Source organism: Cololabis saira, chromosome 5 (genome assembly GCF_033807715.1).
Source record: "Cololabis saira isolate AMF1-May2022 chromosome 5, fColSai1.1, whole genome shotgun sequence".
NCBI lineage: Eukaryota > Metazoa > Chordata > Actinopteri > Beloniformes > Belonidae > Cololabis > Cololabis saira.
In genome coordinates this window covers 33,947,264-33,962,225 of record NC_084591.1, presented here as the reverse complement: position 1 = coordinate 33,962,225, position 14,962 = coordinate 33,947,264, and positions in this window count along the sequence as shown.

Sequence of the window (14,962 nt, the reverse complement as noted above, 5' to 3'; positions counted from 1 at the left end):
TTTCACTCCAAACATCTAAATATTTGGTCGATAACAACTGAAAGTACAAAACATACTTACCTGCTTTCATAATGTGTTGTGAAGTGTGAAGAATCCAGAGGTGTTTTAGGGAAAATGAAGTTGCTCGGGGCATTTAGGATGTACCCAGTGGGTTCCTAAAAAGCATAATAAACTATTACTGAAGACGCTGAGAGCCCCAGCCACGGACATTATGCATATTAAAGGGAGAAACAATATACAGTTTATGTTTGGCACTTGAATTTTTTTCCAATGGTCCTTATAGTTGGTACACTGATTGTAGTCTGGGTTGAAGGCAGAAGGGAGCTCTAGAGAGCCAGATTACCATAATAATGTCATCATGTCAATTATCATTCACTTAACCATGAAAAAGAAAGAAAATCAATTAAAGCTCGGCCTGGATAGTTATTCACTTGGCAGGCCAGGGGGGAGATGCCGTTTCTCGTATATCCGGTTTCTCTGTACGAATGGTTACACAGGCCTGGTATCACTTCTGTACCCTAAAACACAGACGAAGAGGTTTCAGAGTTTAAAGTGAAATGACACCTGCATTTCTTTGCTCTAATAGATTCACTGTCAGTGTGGCTCAACCTGCTGAAACGACGGACGCACAAAGTCGGTCTTCATCACTGAGAAGGGAGTCTGACGTTTCACCTGAACATCAATAGTTTGAACAAGAAATTAAAATACAGCTACAGATCTACAGATTTACTAGATTTTCCAGAGGTCTTCCTAAAGACATTATAAAGTGATACAGTTATACAGTTATATGTAACTTGAGATGAAACAGGATTATCAATGGATTTGAATATCCAGGCAAATAAACTGCATTTGTATAGCCGTTTGCTCGTACTGCTGACCGCTGATCCATTCACCCGCGCATTCATAATAGTGTTGATCATACACACGCTCCAACACCGGTGAATGATATGGGTTCTGTTTTCCTGCAAGGTTTTAGGTTGGGATTGGTTATCTGCTGTTCCTTTTTCATGGTTTTTGCTGTTCAGTCCTGTGTCTGATTTGATTGTGCCACCTGTGTCTTGTCAGCCCTGCTCAGGTCTGTTTCCTTTTCTCCCTCCCTGGCCTCTGTTCTGGTTTCCAGGTCTGTCTTCTTGTCTGATTTATTTTTCTTTGGAATATTTTTTGATTTCCTGATTCTGCAGCACCTCAGATTTTGTTGCCTAAATTATATTTAAATTCATTAAAACCCACAGTTGGCTTCCCACCACCTGCATTTGGGATCCTTCTACTGCACCAATTCATTATAGGTTCAGTGTCTTGCACAAGGACAATCAGAAGATCAAATAAGCACTTTGGGGATATAAACCAGGGTTGGCCAGCCGTGGTCCTCAAGGCCCGCTGTCCTGCATGATTCAGATGTTTCACTGCTTCAACACACCTGATTCAAAGGAATGGATCATCATTAACATCATTATCAAGGTCTGCACAGGTCTGTCAGTGGCACTTTCATTTGAAGCATGTAGGGAAGCAGGGAAATCTGAATCGTGCAGGACAGCGGGCCTCGGGGACCGGAGTCGCCAGACCCTGGTCTGAACTGTAAGTGACATAAACAACCATAAATGCTCAGATGGAAAGGATGGGATGTGAAGGAATGACAGTGAAGAAAACTCACTGTGCAACAGCTTTTCTCCTGGAAGGTGTTAAACTGCCGTTCAGTTTCTTCAGTGAAACCAGTCCGTTCTTTTGGCCCAACCACAACATAGATTGGAGACACTGCGGCGAGGGTAAACATTTGAAAGGTTTCCAAAATGCTCATCTGGCTTTTTATGCATTAATTTTGTACTCAAAAGTTTTTACCTGATGGTTTGAGACAACGGGGTGCAAACACTCTTTGATATTCAGTCTGTAAGAAAGGTATTCATGAGGATAGACAGCTTATGTATGTGGCGTTTAAAACTCTTCAGCATTTCCAGTTGTTGCATATATATATATATATATATATATATATATATATATATATATATATATTTTATGAACCTGCAGTACCTTTTCTTCCACAGGTTCTGTTTCTGAAAGAATCCTCAGCTGTTGCAGGCCAATGCCACCTGTAGTTTTGTTAATGAGGTTTGGCAAAGACCCTGAGTAATGAGAGCTGGCGTGAGGCTGGTAGTGCCGTTTAGTTTGAGACATAAAACTGTCAGACTGTGGTCTGGAAACAAAAAAAGAGGCTCCTGAGAAACACTTCAGACACAACCCTCCTCAAGCAGTCTGGCTATTTTCTTTTCATCATCTTGGGAAACTAATTTACACTGAAGCACCTATTTGACCAAAAACTGTATTTCATGCTTTAAACCTCTGTGACTTGGAGAATAGGGAGCTAAGTGGTATTTTCGTCATTGAGTTGACAGAGCTCTCTGTAAAAAGCAGTATTATGAGGACTGTTATACAAGACCCTTTTGTGGAAGAATTGACAGCGAGATCTATTAACCTGAGCTCCACATATGAAACCCACACCTTCTTGGGGAATGCATTTTGGCCTGATAAATATTTATGTGAGGACCTGAAATTGAGTATGTTGGTTCACTAGATTAGCTTATTTGGATGCATGTTTTGACATCCTGCAGACCCAAGGCCAATCGGAGATCAACCATCATTGAAGTTGACATTCGTTTTAACGTCATCTAGCTCATCTACAAAGCTGTTGCAAGGTAGGGCGGGGTTTTTTGTATAGAAGATTTCATGTACAAAACCATTCAAAGTGATTTACATAAAAACGTTTTAAAAAAGCATTAAAAAGCAAAAGAGTTTAAAACCAGAAATTAAAGACAGACATGAGTTAAAATGAATAAAACAAATGAGATGCAATAAATAAAGGTTGTAGTGCATTATGGTGGATTACTGAACTGGAGCAGCACTTTCAGAAAGTAAGTGTGAGACCGTTTAGAGATTTATAAACCAGCAGCAGGATTTTAACGTCTGTTCTGGGAAATACAGGAAGCCAGTGTAGAGATCTAAGAACTGGACTTATATGGTCAGGTCTCCTGGTCTCCTGGACTCTGGCAGGAGCGTTCTGGACTACCTGCAGCTGGTTGATGGAGGTTCTAGGGAGACCCGTGAGACCAGCGTTACACTAATCCAGTCTACGGAAGATAAAAGCTGGACTAGTTCTTCCAAGTCTTGCTGAGACATCAGTCATTTAGTCCTCCACATGTCCTTTAGGTGATAACAGACCTGTTAAAATTCAGGTCTGAGTCCAGAACCACTCCCAGGTTTCTGGCTTGGCTACTGGTTTTTGGCTTCACTGCTTGAAGCTGAGTGTCAACGTTTAATCTTTCTTCCTTGTCTCCAAACACTATTATTTCTGTTTTGTCTTCATTTAACTGAAGAAAGTTCTGGCACATCCACTCTTTAATCTGATCAATCTATTTGATTATAGTCTCCTGGTGAGATGGTTAAATAGATGTGTCATCTGCATAGTTATGGTAACACATCTTGTTCTTTTTCATAATTTGAGCGAGGGGGAGGATATAGATGTTAAACAACAGAGGCCCCAGAACTAAACCTTGATGAACCCCAGATGTTATTTTTGTTAGCTTCAATTTGTAGTCACCTAAAAACACAAAATAGTCTCTTAGATTGGATACCAACCAGGTAAGTGCTGTGCAAGAAAGTCCCACCCAGTCCTTCCACCTCTATCAATATGTTCTGGTCGACTGTGTCGAACGCAGCACTGAGTTCCAGTAAGACCAAGACTGAGATGTTGCCACTATCAGTATTGAAGTGGATGTCATTAAGGACCATTACTAAACCTGTCTCAGTGCTGTGATGTGGACAGAAACCTGACTGGAAGACATCAAAACAGTCATTTAGTGTCAGGAGATTTTACAGCTGTTGAAAAACAGCTTTTTCTATGATTTTACTCAGAAAGGGGAGGTTTGATACAACCCTATAGCTGTCCATAGGGGAAGGGTTCGTTAGTTATGCTGCAAGTCTGATCCATACCTATGCTTATAGTTGGCAGCAAATCACATCAGGGAGTGACAGTTCCCACTCTAATAACTTTCTGAACGAGCACTTTTCACACTCACTTAAATGAAGGGCTTCCAGTGCAGTCCCAGCTAGGCTTGTAATGTATAGCTGGTCTTTGGTTTGATGTAAAACCCGTAGCACGGGGACGTCCAAGCTGGGAGACCAAACTCATCCTGCCTGAAGCTCGGACCAAAAAGTGTAGATCACGATCCAAATCTGACTGTAAAAAGCAGTGTAATCAAAGCTGAAAGGGGTCCACCTTACCCTACCTCCTAGAACTTATTGGAGGGTGTGTTGAGGCTCAGTTGTCTCTTGGTGGCATGAGTCAGCATGACAGTCCTTCCCTGTAATGGAAACCAGTGATGGATTGAAAAACATCCAGCACACATTGCCATAATTAGAAAATGAAAGCTGCAAACAAGTTGAGTCCATCGTTTTTAGGTTTGACTGAACTACAAACTTCAGACAGTCTGATTAACTGACAGCACTCAGAGGGAAGTAATGATCTCTTTGTAAAAGGCACCGTGAGTAAGAAGAGATGAGGGTAACAACATTTATACTGCATTTGTCATGAAAAATAAATGATGTCTATCGAGAAAAGAAGTCACGATAAAGTATAATTTCTTCCAGGACATACCTTCAACACCAGGCTGTTCGTTCACTCCGCTGTGTTGTGCTTGTTTTGAAGGTTACCAGGTCTCTGTTGCTAGGAGATTGCACACAGTGGCAGAACATTACAACTGAAAAGTGAAATATTGCCAGTGACAAGACGAGTTTCATCAAACAAGCATTCATTGTGCTTTTCTTGCAACATTCAGCTAGTTTTCTCTGCAGTGTGTCGACAAACTTCATTACTAATCCTTTTCTGTGTTTACATCATCTTCTAGACATGCACTTTTTACCTCACCTCATGAATGCGGAACATATTCTCCGTGTGATGATCTCCCATTAATGCCACAGACAAAAATGCAATGAAAAAGAGAAATAATCATCACGGTGTAGTATCAGTCCCTGCAAGACGTGTACTACCAAAAGATCGGTTACGTGTCTGATATTGAGAATTCTTACAAGTACAGTAACTTAAAAAACAACATCAAAAAAAGCTGATATGAAGGAAAGCATGAAAGTACTAATCATGGCACTTTTTATTTGATCAATTCTGCTCAAGTTTGAGATTTTAAAGGTTGTAGATGTTCAATTTTCTGCAGGTGAATTTTAAGAACATGTTGTTGTTGTTTTTTGAAAAAATAGACTGATTAAAGTTTTTAGTTGCCTTTTCATGTGAATTTCCACCCTCATCTTACATAAAATGTGAAATAAAACGTGAGCTTTCGGGCTTTCACACTGAGCCCGTTTGGACGGACAGTTCATCCGCGTATCCACTGGATGGCATTGTGATTCCACAGTGCTTCTTAATTCTTCAGGTTACATGAAAAACAAAAAGATGGATGGCTTGAAATTTGCATGAAATCTTGATAAAAATATCCATCCCAGACAGGGAGTTATCACCCACTGCTCCGTGCAGGAGAATATGTCCTACAACAGATTCCCACACATGCAAGAACATCTCGATTAAATCCTGAAGAATGTGTAAATATGGTCTGACGTGGACTTCAGATTCACTTTTAAGAAGAAGCAACTATATAACATGTGCATGTCAGATCAAGGGTCATGTCTTTTTTAAATTAAAATAATTATTTATGTCCCCTTTTTGTCACACAAGACTCAGATTCCTCATGTTCTTGCAACTCTTCTGACTCGTTTATTTCCTTCACGGTCGTGTGGTTAGCTAGGATATTTAATTACAGCACAGAATCTTATATTTCTTTTTTGAAAAGCTGTTCACAGTCACACCATTACACACCTTCCTTTCATATCACCTCATCTTTCTTCCCTTGTCATCTAATTTCCTTGGACTCACACCTCTCATTCGCCTCTGCTACATCATCTTTTCCTCCTTTCCTGTTCTCCATCTGCCCAACGCTGGCAACCAGTGGAGCCTGTCTTTACCAAGCTGTTGCCTGTCTTGCCGTTCCACAGTCTTTCTTGTTTGACATGCTGTCATGCAATGCTTGAAAGTGTTCATTATCTCCTCCAAAAAAAAAACAACTACAGGGAATCGCCTGCATCATTGAAACTGACAGTCCCATTTCCTGCTTCTTTTCTCTAAAACACAATGTGCACGTTATTGGCATCTCTAATTATAAATTCAAAGGGATCCACCCCGGCGGATTAGCCTGAGTGCTCATTTTCATTGCAGTCAAAGATTACTGAGGATGATTTGACTTAATAGAACAACTTGGGCCTGACAGGCAGCTTGGGGTAACTGATGGTAACACCTACCGTCCTCTGTTTTAGATGAGAACCTGGAGGCGCGCCGCTCTCTTCTGACTGTTCTCCCTGACATAAACACAGCTCTCTGTTTATTCTCCATCTGCATAATTCACACATAACACAACTGCTCTATAGCAAAGCTCAATTATGATGAACGCTTTCGATAACAAAGCAGTGATGAAAAAAACTCATGCACCCTGTGCGGTTTGCACTTGAGATAACACGCCTAATGCACAAGGGGCTAAATGTTACAGAAAAAAAAACAAAACAAAGGTGGATGCAGTCGTTCTAAAAATAGACAGAGGTGATGCAAGCAAGGGTCTCCCGTCGAGATGAAGTGCTCGGCTCGCCTGCAGCCTTCTGTTGTAGTTCAGGGAGGGACGAAACCCCGAACCTGTCTGCAGGGTCTTGGCTCGGCCGTGTCCTCTTCCCAGCTTTGCTGCTCTGGGAGGACACTCTTGAGGGTTTCTCTGTCAGTTCAATAATTTGTTTCTTCATCTGCAATAAAATAGCATGGAATGAATGTTTAAGGACATAAAGAGACCGCTGAGGCGTTCAGACCCTTTGTGAGTCGGGTCTCAGAGGTGTTTTTGCTGCTTCTCTGATGTGGGTCTTATCTCTCTTTCTTGCCTCCTTTCTGACTTCTGTGCTTAAAAGGCAGATCTTGCATGCATGGCATGAAGTAAATTGCGTTGTCATCTTTTTCCATTCTGAATTTCACTGCCCTTTAGTGCATGTTTGCAGGCAGAACAAGATTTGGAGAGGTGGATTCAGGGGAAAAAACACGACATTTCAAGTCTAAACAAGATCCTTTCCTGACATTTACAAGACTGTCCTCTGTAACACAATGAAAGAAAATTTAAATGAAAAGAAAAGCAATGTTTTTACCGTCATGTTCTTTCTGCAAGAAATACCTTTGAATTTGTATTCAATCATATCTGATGTGTGGAACATGAAAGACACGGAGCTGTTGTCCTCAAGTGCAAAATGTCAGAACTGAAAAAAAAAAACCAGCACAAAGAAGGAAACAGCTGATAAATGATCTGTTATCTAACTAAAAACTGAATTAAAAATAAATCCTCCAGGTAGTAACAAGTAGCCATTTTATTAATTTTCTTTCATGTTGACTAATGTGTTGATCCCAGCAGGAGATTTTTACTGCAGTTCTTAAATTGCCCTCGAAAGCTAAATCAAGGCTTGTAAATTGCTCCCTCTTTCAGCAGATGCAGAAATATAAAATAGGAATAGTGTTATTATTACATTCTTAACTATCGCAGTGTAATTTCAGATAATGAAAAATACACTCAATCATTGTGATTTTGTGGACAAACCTGATCACTTTTTTGTGACAGGAGACATGTTCAAGTTCAAAAGTAATATAAGCTGTCACTTTAAAAGAAGCAGTTACAAGCGCCATCAGTAATGTAAAAAGAATAAAATAAAATGTCCATTGAAAGATTTTGAAACATGTTCTTTGTTAAACCAATAGTTTCCAAACTGGAGCTCTAAAGTTCTCTTTTACACGGGGTCAGCAAGGTTAAACATTAAGTTCTGAAACCAACTCACTTGGTCCCAGCTCACTCACTTATTTTGCTTAAGCGGGTCAAAAAGTGCCAGCACAAAAGCGGATTGATACCACGCCAAGCTTCTTTGTTGCTGCAAAAAGAGCTGATTTGAGTTTTAAAAATACTTACAGGAACTAAACTTTCTGTAAGGACCTAAAACAACAAGAATCAAATATGTTCTGAGTCAGAACTAAATTTGGAGCAAAACTGCAGTTAACGTCAGCACAGGGGTCAACAGAGTCAGAATGGCTCAAAAATGTTATTCCACTTAAATGATAGCATTGCTGGGGTCCCTACAGACAAACTGAGGGAATTTTAGATTTGTATGTATTCAAAAAGTGTATGAAAAGGACTGTTTGTTCAGGCATCTCTGGTCAGTAGCCTACGTTTCCATGGAACTTCACTGTTACCATACAGTGCGGAGAACAAGTATTTGATACACTGCCGATTTTGCAGGTTTTCCCACTTGAAAAGCATGTAGAAGTCTGTAATTTTTATCATAGGTACTCTTCAACTGTGAGTGATGGAATCTAAAAAAAAAAATCCAGAAAATCACATTGTATGATTTTTAAGTAATTAATTTGCATTTTATTGCATGACATAAGTATTTGATACATCAGAAAAACAGAACTTAATATTTGGTACAGAAACCTTTGTTTGCAGTTACAGAGATCAGACGTTTCCTGTAGTTCTTGACCAGGTTTGCACACACTGCAGCAGGGATTTTGGCCCACTCCTCCATACAGATCTTCTCCAGATCCTTCAGGTTTCGGGGCTGTCGCTGGGCAATACGGACTTTCAGCTCCCTCCAAAGATTTTCTATTGGGTTCAGGTCTGGAGACTGGCTAGGCCACTCCAGGACCTTGAAATGCTTCTTACGGAGCCACTCCTTAGTTGCCCTGACTGTGTGTTTCGGGTCGTTGTCATGCTGGAAGACCCAGCCACGGCCCATCTTCAATGCTCTTACTGAGGGAAGGAGGTTGTTGGCCAAGATCTCGTGATACATGGCCCCATCCATCCTCCCCTCAATACGGTGCAGTCATCCTGTCCCCTTTGCAGAAAAGCATCCCCAAAGAATGATGTTTCCACCTCCATGCTTCACGGTTGGGATGGTGTTCTTGGGGTTGTACTCATCCTTCTTCTTCCTCCAAACACGGCGAATGGAGTTTAGACCAAAAAGCTCTATTTTAGTCTCATCAGACCACATGACCTTCTCCCATTCCTCCTCTGGATCATCCAGATGGTCATTGGCAAACTTCAGACGGGCCTTGACATGCACTGGCTTGAGCAGGGGGACCTTGCGTGCGCTGTAGGATTTTAATCCATGACGGCGTAGTGTGTTACTAATGGTTTTCTCAGAGACTGTGGTCCCAGCTCTCTTCAGGTCATTGACCAGGTCCTGCCGTGTAGTTCTGGGCTGATCCCTCACCTTCCCCATGATCATTGATGCCCCACCAGGTGAGATTTTGCATGGAGCCCCAGACCGAGGGAGATTGACCGTCATCTTGAACTTCTTCCATTTTCTAATAATTGCGCCAACAGTTGTTGCTTTCTCACCAAGCTGCTTGCCTATTGTCCTGTAGCCCATCCCAGCCTTGTGCAGGTCTACAATTTTATCCCTGATGTCCTTACACAGCTCTCTGGTCTTGGCCATTGTGGAGAGGTTGGAGTTTGTTTGATTGAGTGTGTGGACAGGTGTCTTTTATACAGGTAACGAGTTCAAACAGGTGCAGCTAATACAGGTAATGAGTGGAGAACAGGAGGGCTTCTTATGAAGAACTAACAGGTCTGTGAGAGCCGGAAGTCTTACTGGTTGACAGGTGATCAAATACTTATGTCATGCAATAAAATGCTAATTAATTACTTAAAAATCATACAATGTGTTTTCTGGATTTTTTTTAGATTCCATCACTCACAGTTGAAGAGTACCTATGATAAAATTAAAGACTTCTACATAATTTGCAAGTGGGAAAACCTGCAAAATCGGCAGTGTATCAAATACTTGTTCTCCCCACTGTATATTATGACAAAATAGGGATGAGATTTGGGGTTGTTTTAACTCCAAAGTGTTCCTTTAAGATCATGCAGAGCAGCTTGTGTCTATGTTTCTCATACACAATTCTTCATTTCTTATTGCTTCTTTCTCTTTTTTCTTTTAAGATCATGTATTTTTCAGTTCAAAAAATGTTTGAACCAATGACCGCGAGACCTTCCCAACCTCTGCGTTGGAAATAAATATTCTCAGAAGGTTTCACTCTGAGTGGGGTTAAAGCTATGCAGACAGATATGAACATGCAGCTATAAACCGGCATTTTTTTGCCATCACATGTAAACTTGAAAATAAAAGGTTTTTCCCTGTCTCAGTTCTACACATTGGCAAGCCAGCATTCATTATACTACAGTAGTTTAAAAGGATAATGTTTGCTCAAAAAATTGTTTCAAGGTACAGACCCTTGATCTGTGAATGTAAGTATAGACGGTCCATAAGTCTGTCATGGTCTATGGACAGAAACCTGACTGAACACAAACATTTTTACCGTGGTATAATGTCTTCATAATTACAGGAATCACACCTCGGCCTTCGTGGTAAGGTCTACACGGCAGTGTTGGAGGAAAAGCGTTGGATCCGGGAGGAACGTCCTGGCCAAGGAATGCTGGACCAGCTTTTGACCCTTGCTGGAGTCCTGGAGGAGACATGGAAGTTTACCCAACCAGTCCAAGGGGGTTACGTTGACTTGGAGACATGTCATTTTAGGGACTGTGTCCTTCCGGATATTCAGTAGGGTTGTCTGGGAATAGAGGACACTGGATCTGTTGCTATAGAGGCCGTTCACTCCTTGTTACACACAGCTGAGTTGGATCGACGTGTTGGTGCAGTCAAGGGATGGAAGGGGTCTGGTTTGGTAGTCACGAGATCTCCATCTTTGCTTTTTGCAGATGGCATGGTCCTGTGACATTGAACCATAATCTCCATTTTACTGGAGCAGTTTGTAGATAAAAAAAGAGCACCACTGGATCTGAGGCCATGGTACCAAATCAGAAATGAGAGGAATGCTTTTCCAAGGGTGGGGGTCAGGCGTTGGGGAAGAAGTGAACGAGATCAACCAAGCAAGATCAGTGCTGCATCTGCAGTAACGCTGCATTGGTCTGATGTGGTGAAGAGAGATCCATGTTCCCACCATCACGCGGTCACAAATTGAAGGTGGTGACCAACGAGTGCGAGGATGCAAAGGTCTGGAACGAGTTTCCTCTGCAGGACGGCTGGACTGACACTTAACGATAGGGTGAAAGGTTCGGTCAGTCCTCTGTGTCATGTGCAGTTTCACGATAATGGCTCACCTACATCAAGTCAGTCTCTACAACCGTAGATGAGGCATTTCACTAAAAACTGAAAAAGTCAATTACTTGATGGCACTATGAACAGTCAAAGGTACTTCAAAACACTGGATTCATATTATTAAGCCATAATATGTTGACATGACTTCATTATTAACAGTTTGGGGAATTTTTCAGCCTATACTGGAAATAAATCAGGAATAAACTCAGATGTTCTCTGGTAGGAGTGGTGCTAGGATGACTGTAAATAATCAAAGACAGAATGACAGACCAATGAGTCTCCGGACACAGGTTTAGTAAAAATGATTCTTTAATATGCAACAAAATCAGAGCTCAGCTCCAAGGCTCCATCCACCCAACACACTTCATAACACCGATGAGTGGAGGAGGTCGAGAAAATCAACGAGTAAGATCACAGTCCGCTCGGCCAAAAAACAGGAGAGGCTAAGAAAGCATGGAACGCAAAACCAAAGTGCTACTGGGCTTGACCCTGAGACGCCCTCGCTTCCTTACCTAAAGTGCGACCACAGGGACACGCTCCTCAGCCGCCTCCAGGGGCTCTCACACCTCCCTCCTCCGCCTCACTCTTACAAAGCAGCAACCCAAAGCGGGTTCTGACTTGTCAGAGTCAGGTGAGGTCAGAGCGGAGGTGGGTTTGGAGTAGCTGAGGGGTCATGTGTGGAGGTCATTATGGCGAGTATGCTGCCATTTGAGGGTTTGTGGGTCTCAGAGGGACTGGCCAAGACGTCTCTGTTATCGTCATGGCCCCCGGTGGATACATAAGAGGTGGAGTCCTTCTGCTGCTTTGCACCCAGTGAAGTCTAATCATCTTTAAAATGTTAACTAGATGCTCAGATGGAATGTTTGAAGTTTCTGAAGGAATGACACGAGGGCAGGAGGGAGAGGAGCGTCTGCGGAGGCCGCCCAGTAAGAACCCACTACTATATCAGTACAGGGACATCAACAGAAGTACTACATAGATATGTACAGAGCACCCAAGCAAACACGCTGGAATACGGAGTAATAAGTGTGGTGCGGGAGAGGGAGGGTAATAATAGTCCACTACAAATGCACATATCCCACAGCTTTTTTGTGTGGTTGGTCCAGTCTTTAAGGCTCGGTTCTCTTGGTCTTGCTACAAACGGGCTATAGTGAAGCCACCACAACAGTTCTGAGTCTCATATCTGTGCTTGAATTCTGAATATGGCTGCTTTGTGATTCTGTGTGCTGAGCTGGCAGCTGCCCTTCTCCCCACAGCCCACAGTGAGAAGAGGCATGAGGCGTGTCCCCTGGGATGGGATGCACGGATCCCGTCTGGTTTTTTTTTTTGGGGTGCGCGTTTAATCATTCCCTCATCCGCAGCACTCTGCAGAAAAACTAGGTGCTCCTCACAACTGTGCAGGGTGACAGATGGGAGACGCTAATGGACAAAGAGTCCCATGATAGATGAGGGACAATAGATTACTGTGAAATCAGATTCTGGTAGCGCATGCATTACCATCAGAACAGGGAAGTAAATGAACAATCTGGGAGAAGAAGTGGAAATCTATACTTAGTGGAGGATTAAAACTAAGCTGTGTAATGAAGAAACGGGAGTGGACGCGATGAAATGCACACACGGAGAAGGAGGGCATCTGCCAGCTTCGGCATACACAGTCATCCTACTTCCTAACACACACACTGCGTCACATGACAGTCTACATCGGAGAGGAAGGAGGAGGGAGGCACTGCACAGAGAGCACTACCACAACTATGGACAGACGGACACCTAACACACACTAATGCACAGGGTTCCCAGTCTGCGTTCCACTGCACTCTCCTGGCTGCCAGAACCTCGCTGCGTCTCATCAAGAAACAGAGGAAAACTAAAAAAAAAACGCACACAAAATGAACAAATGGACAAAAAAAAAAAAGGAAACATACACTTTGGATCCCACTGGCTATAATAAAATAAATCATCAATAAAACAAAAACAAACTTAGAATATAAAAAGAGCCAGTGGCACAGAAAGCATCTTCCCAGTGACTGGCTTTTGAACGGCTCTACGCTTTTTCTTTTAGTCTACCAAGTATATACTATTAAACTTACCAGGCAGCTAAAATCTATACAGTACTGTCATTGTTCATATATTTATAGATATTTATACACTATACAAAGTTGGCAAAAATACATAAATAAATACATTAAATTAGATTGTACACATCACAATTGTGTGTTTTAAGATAGAGCACTCCTTGCTGAAGAGGAGGGTCGCAGCAAGTTGAGAAGGGAGCTAAAGAAACAGGAGTGGTACCCCAGACATCCCCTCACCTCACTAACATTTCAGAGCGTAGCATTAGATCAGTTAAAGTATTGCTTGTTAGCTCCCTGATTAAAAAAGGTTCACAGAGCAGCAGGAGTCAAAGGTGGCTCCACCCCAGTCGCGTATACGACCAGCGAAGGATCTGGATGTGGGGGAAATTGGTGGCAGGTTATTTTTGGTGTGCCTGTGGACGTTGTGACCCCCCCGTGGGACTCTCTCTGAGAGATGGTATTACAAATGAAGCCAGAACTGCATCTACTGTCCTTCCTGGAGGCAGCTGCTGGCAGTATCTGCTGAATCACATCATGTCAGTGGAAGAGACAGTTGGAGGACTGGTGCCAAACTGATCAGTGCTCCATCTCTACCCATCCTGACACTTCATACATATATATAGATATATAAACCTATATATATGTGTGTGTATGGCTCTGGCGCATGGGACATAGAGAAGAGGCTGTGATGATACCTGCAGGAAAAATAACTGGCCTTTGGATGTAGCTGTGGACTGACTAAATATCAAGGAGACACATGGCAAATTTTAAACTTTGATAACGCTGTTAGTTTTTTTTCTAATTTCTTCAAGCAATGAAACATTTTATTAACTCTGTCAGACGGCGGCCCTTGCTGTAATCTTTGGGCTTTCCATGCTGGAGTTTAAGAGCTCTTACTGAGCAACAGACGAGCTTATTACGCAGCAAGTTCACGTCCCTCAGTTGTGCAAAATAACAGGCTGAATCACAAGCATGCAAATTGTCTTTACAGTGTGAAATTGATGGGTTGCTTCTTCCTGCTTGAGACCCACGCCTTCCTTCATAAATGTGACGGCAGGGCGCCGACGCAGGGACGCTTCCCCAATCTCACCCTTTGTTCCCCTTCCAGCAGAGCTGCCAGGTGAGAGGAGTGGGGGTTTCAGAGGGGCATGACCGAGACATCACTGTTATTATTACTATGCCCCCGGTTGTAATATCTGCCGTCAATTACGCCAAAGTGTGCAAATTGTCTTTACGTGATCAGATTGACCTGTTGCCTCGTCCTGAATTTGGCTCTGTTCTCCTCATCCACGAGTACCCCCCACCCCACCCCTCCATACACGGTAGTGATGACTCCAAACCCAACGTGGAAGGCATCATCAGTGTCAGCTCAGGGCCAATCCTGTCTAACACAATGGCATTACAGTAAATCCCCAAGCCTATAAGCAGACGGGGTGAGATGTCATGCCAAGCGACTGGGGGGAGTGACTCCACAGGGGGGTGCGCGGTCCGATCATACATTGTAGTCAGGGAGCACTTGGTTTCTTGCGCACGTATTAACAAAAAGGAAAAGCACAGGCTGCAGTTTGTGATCCGGTCCACTTCCTGGTGGCGTGGGGGGGTATGGCAGTGCTGCTACAGCGAGCCAGGGATGTGTCGGGTATCAC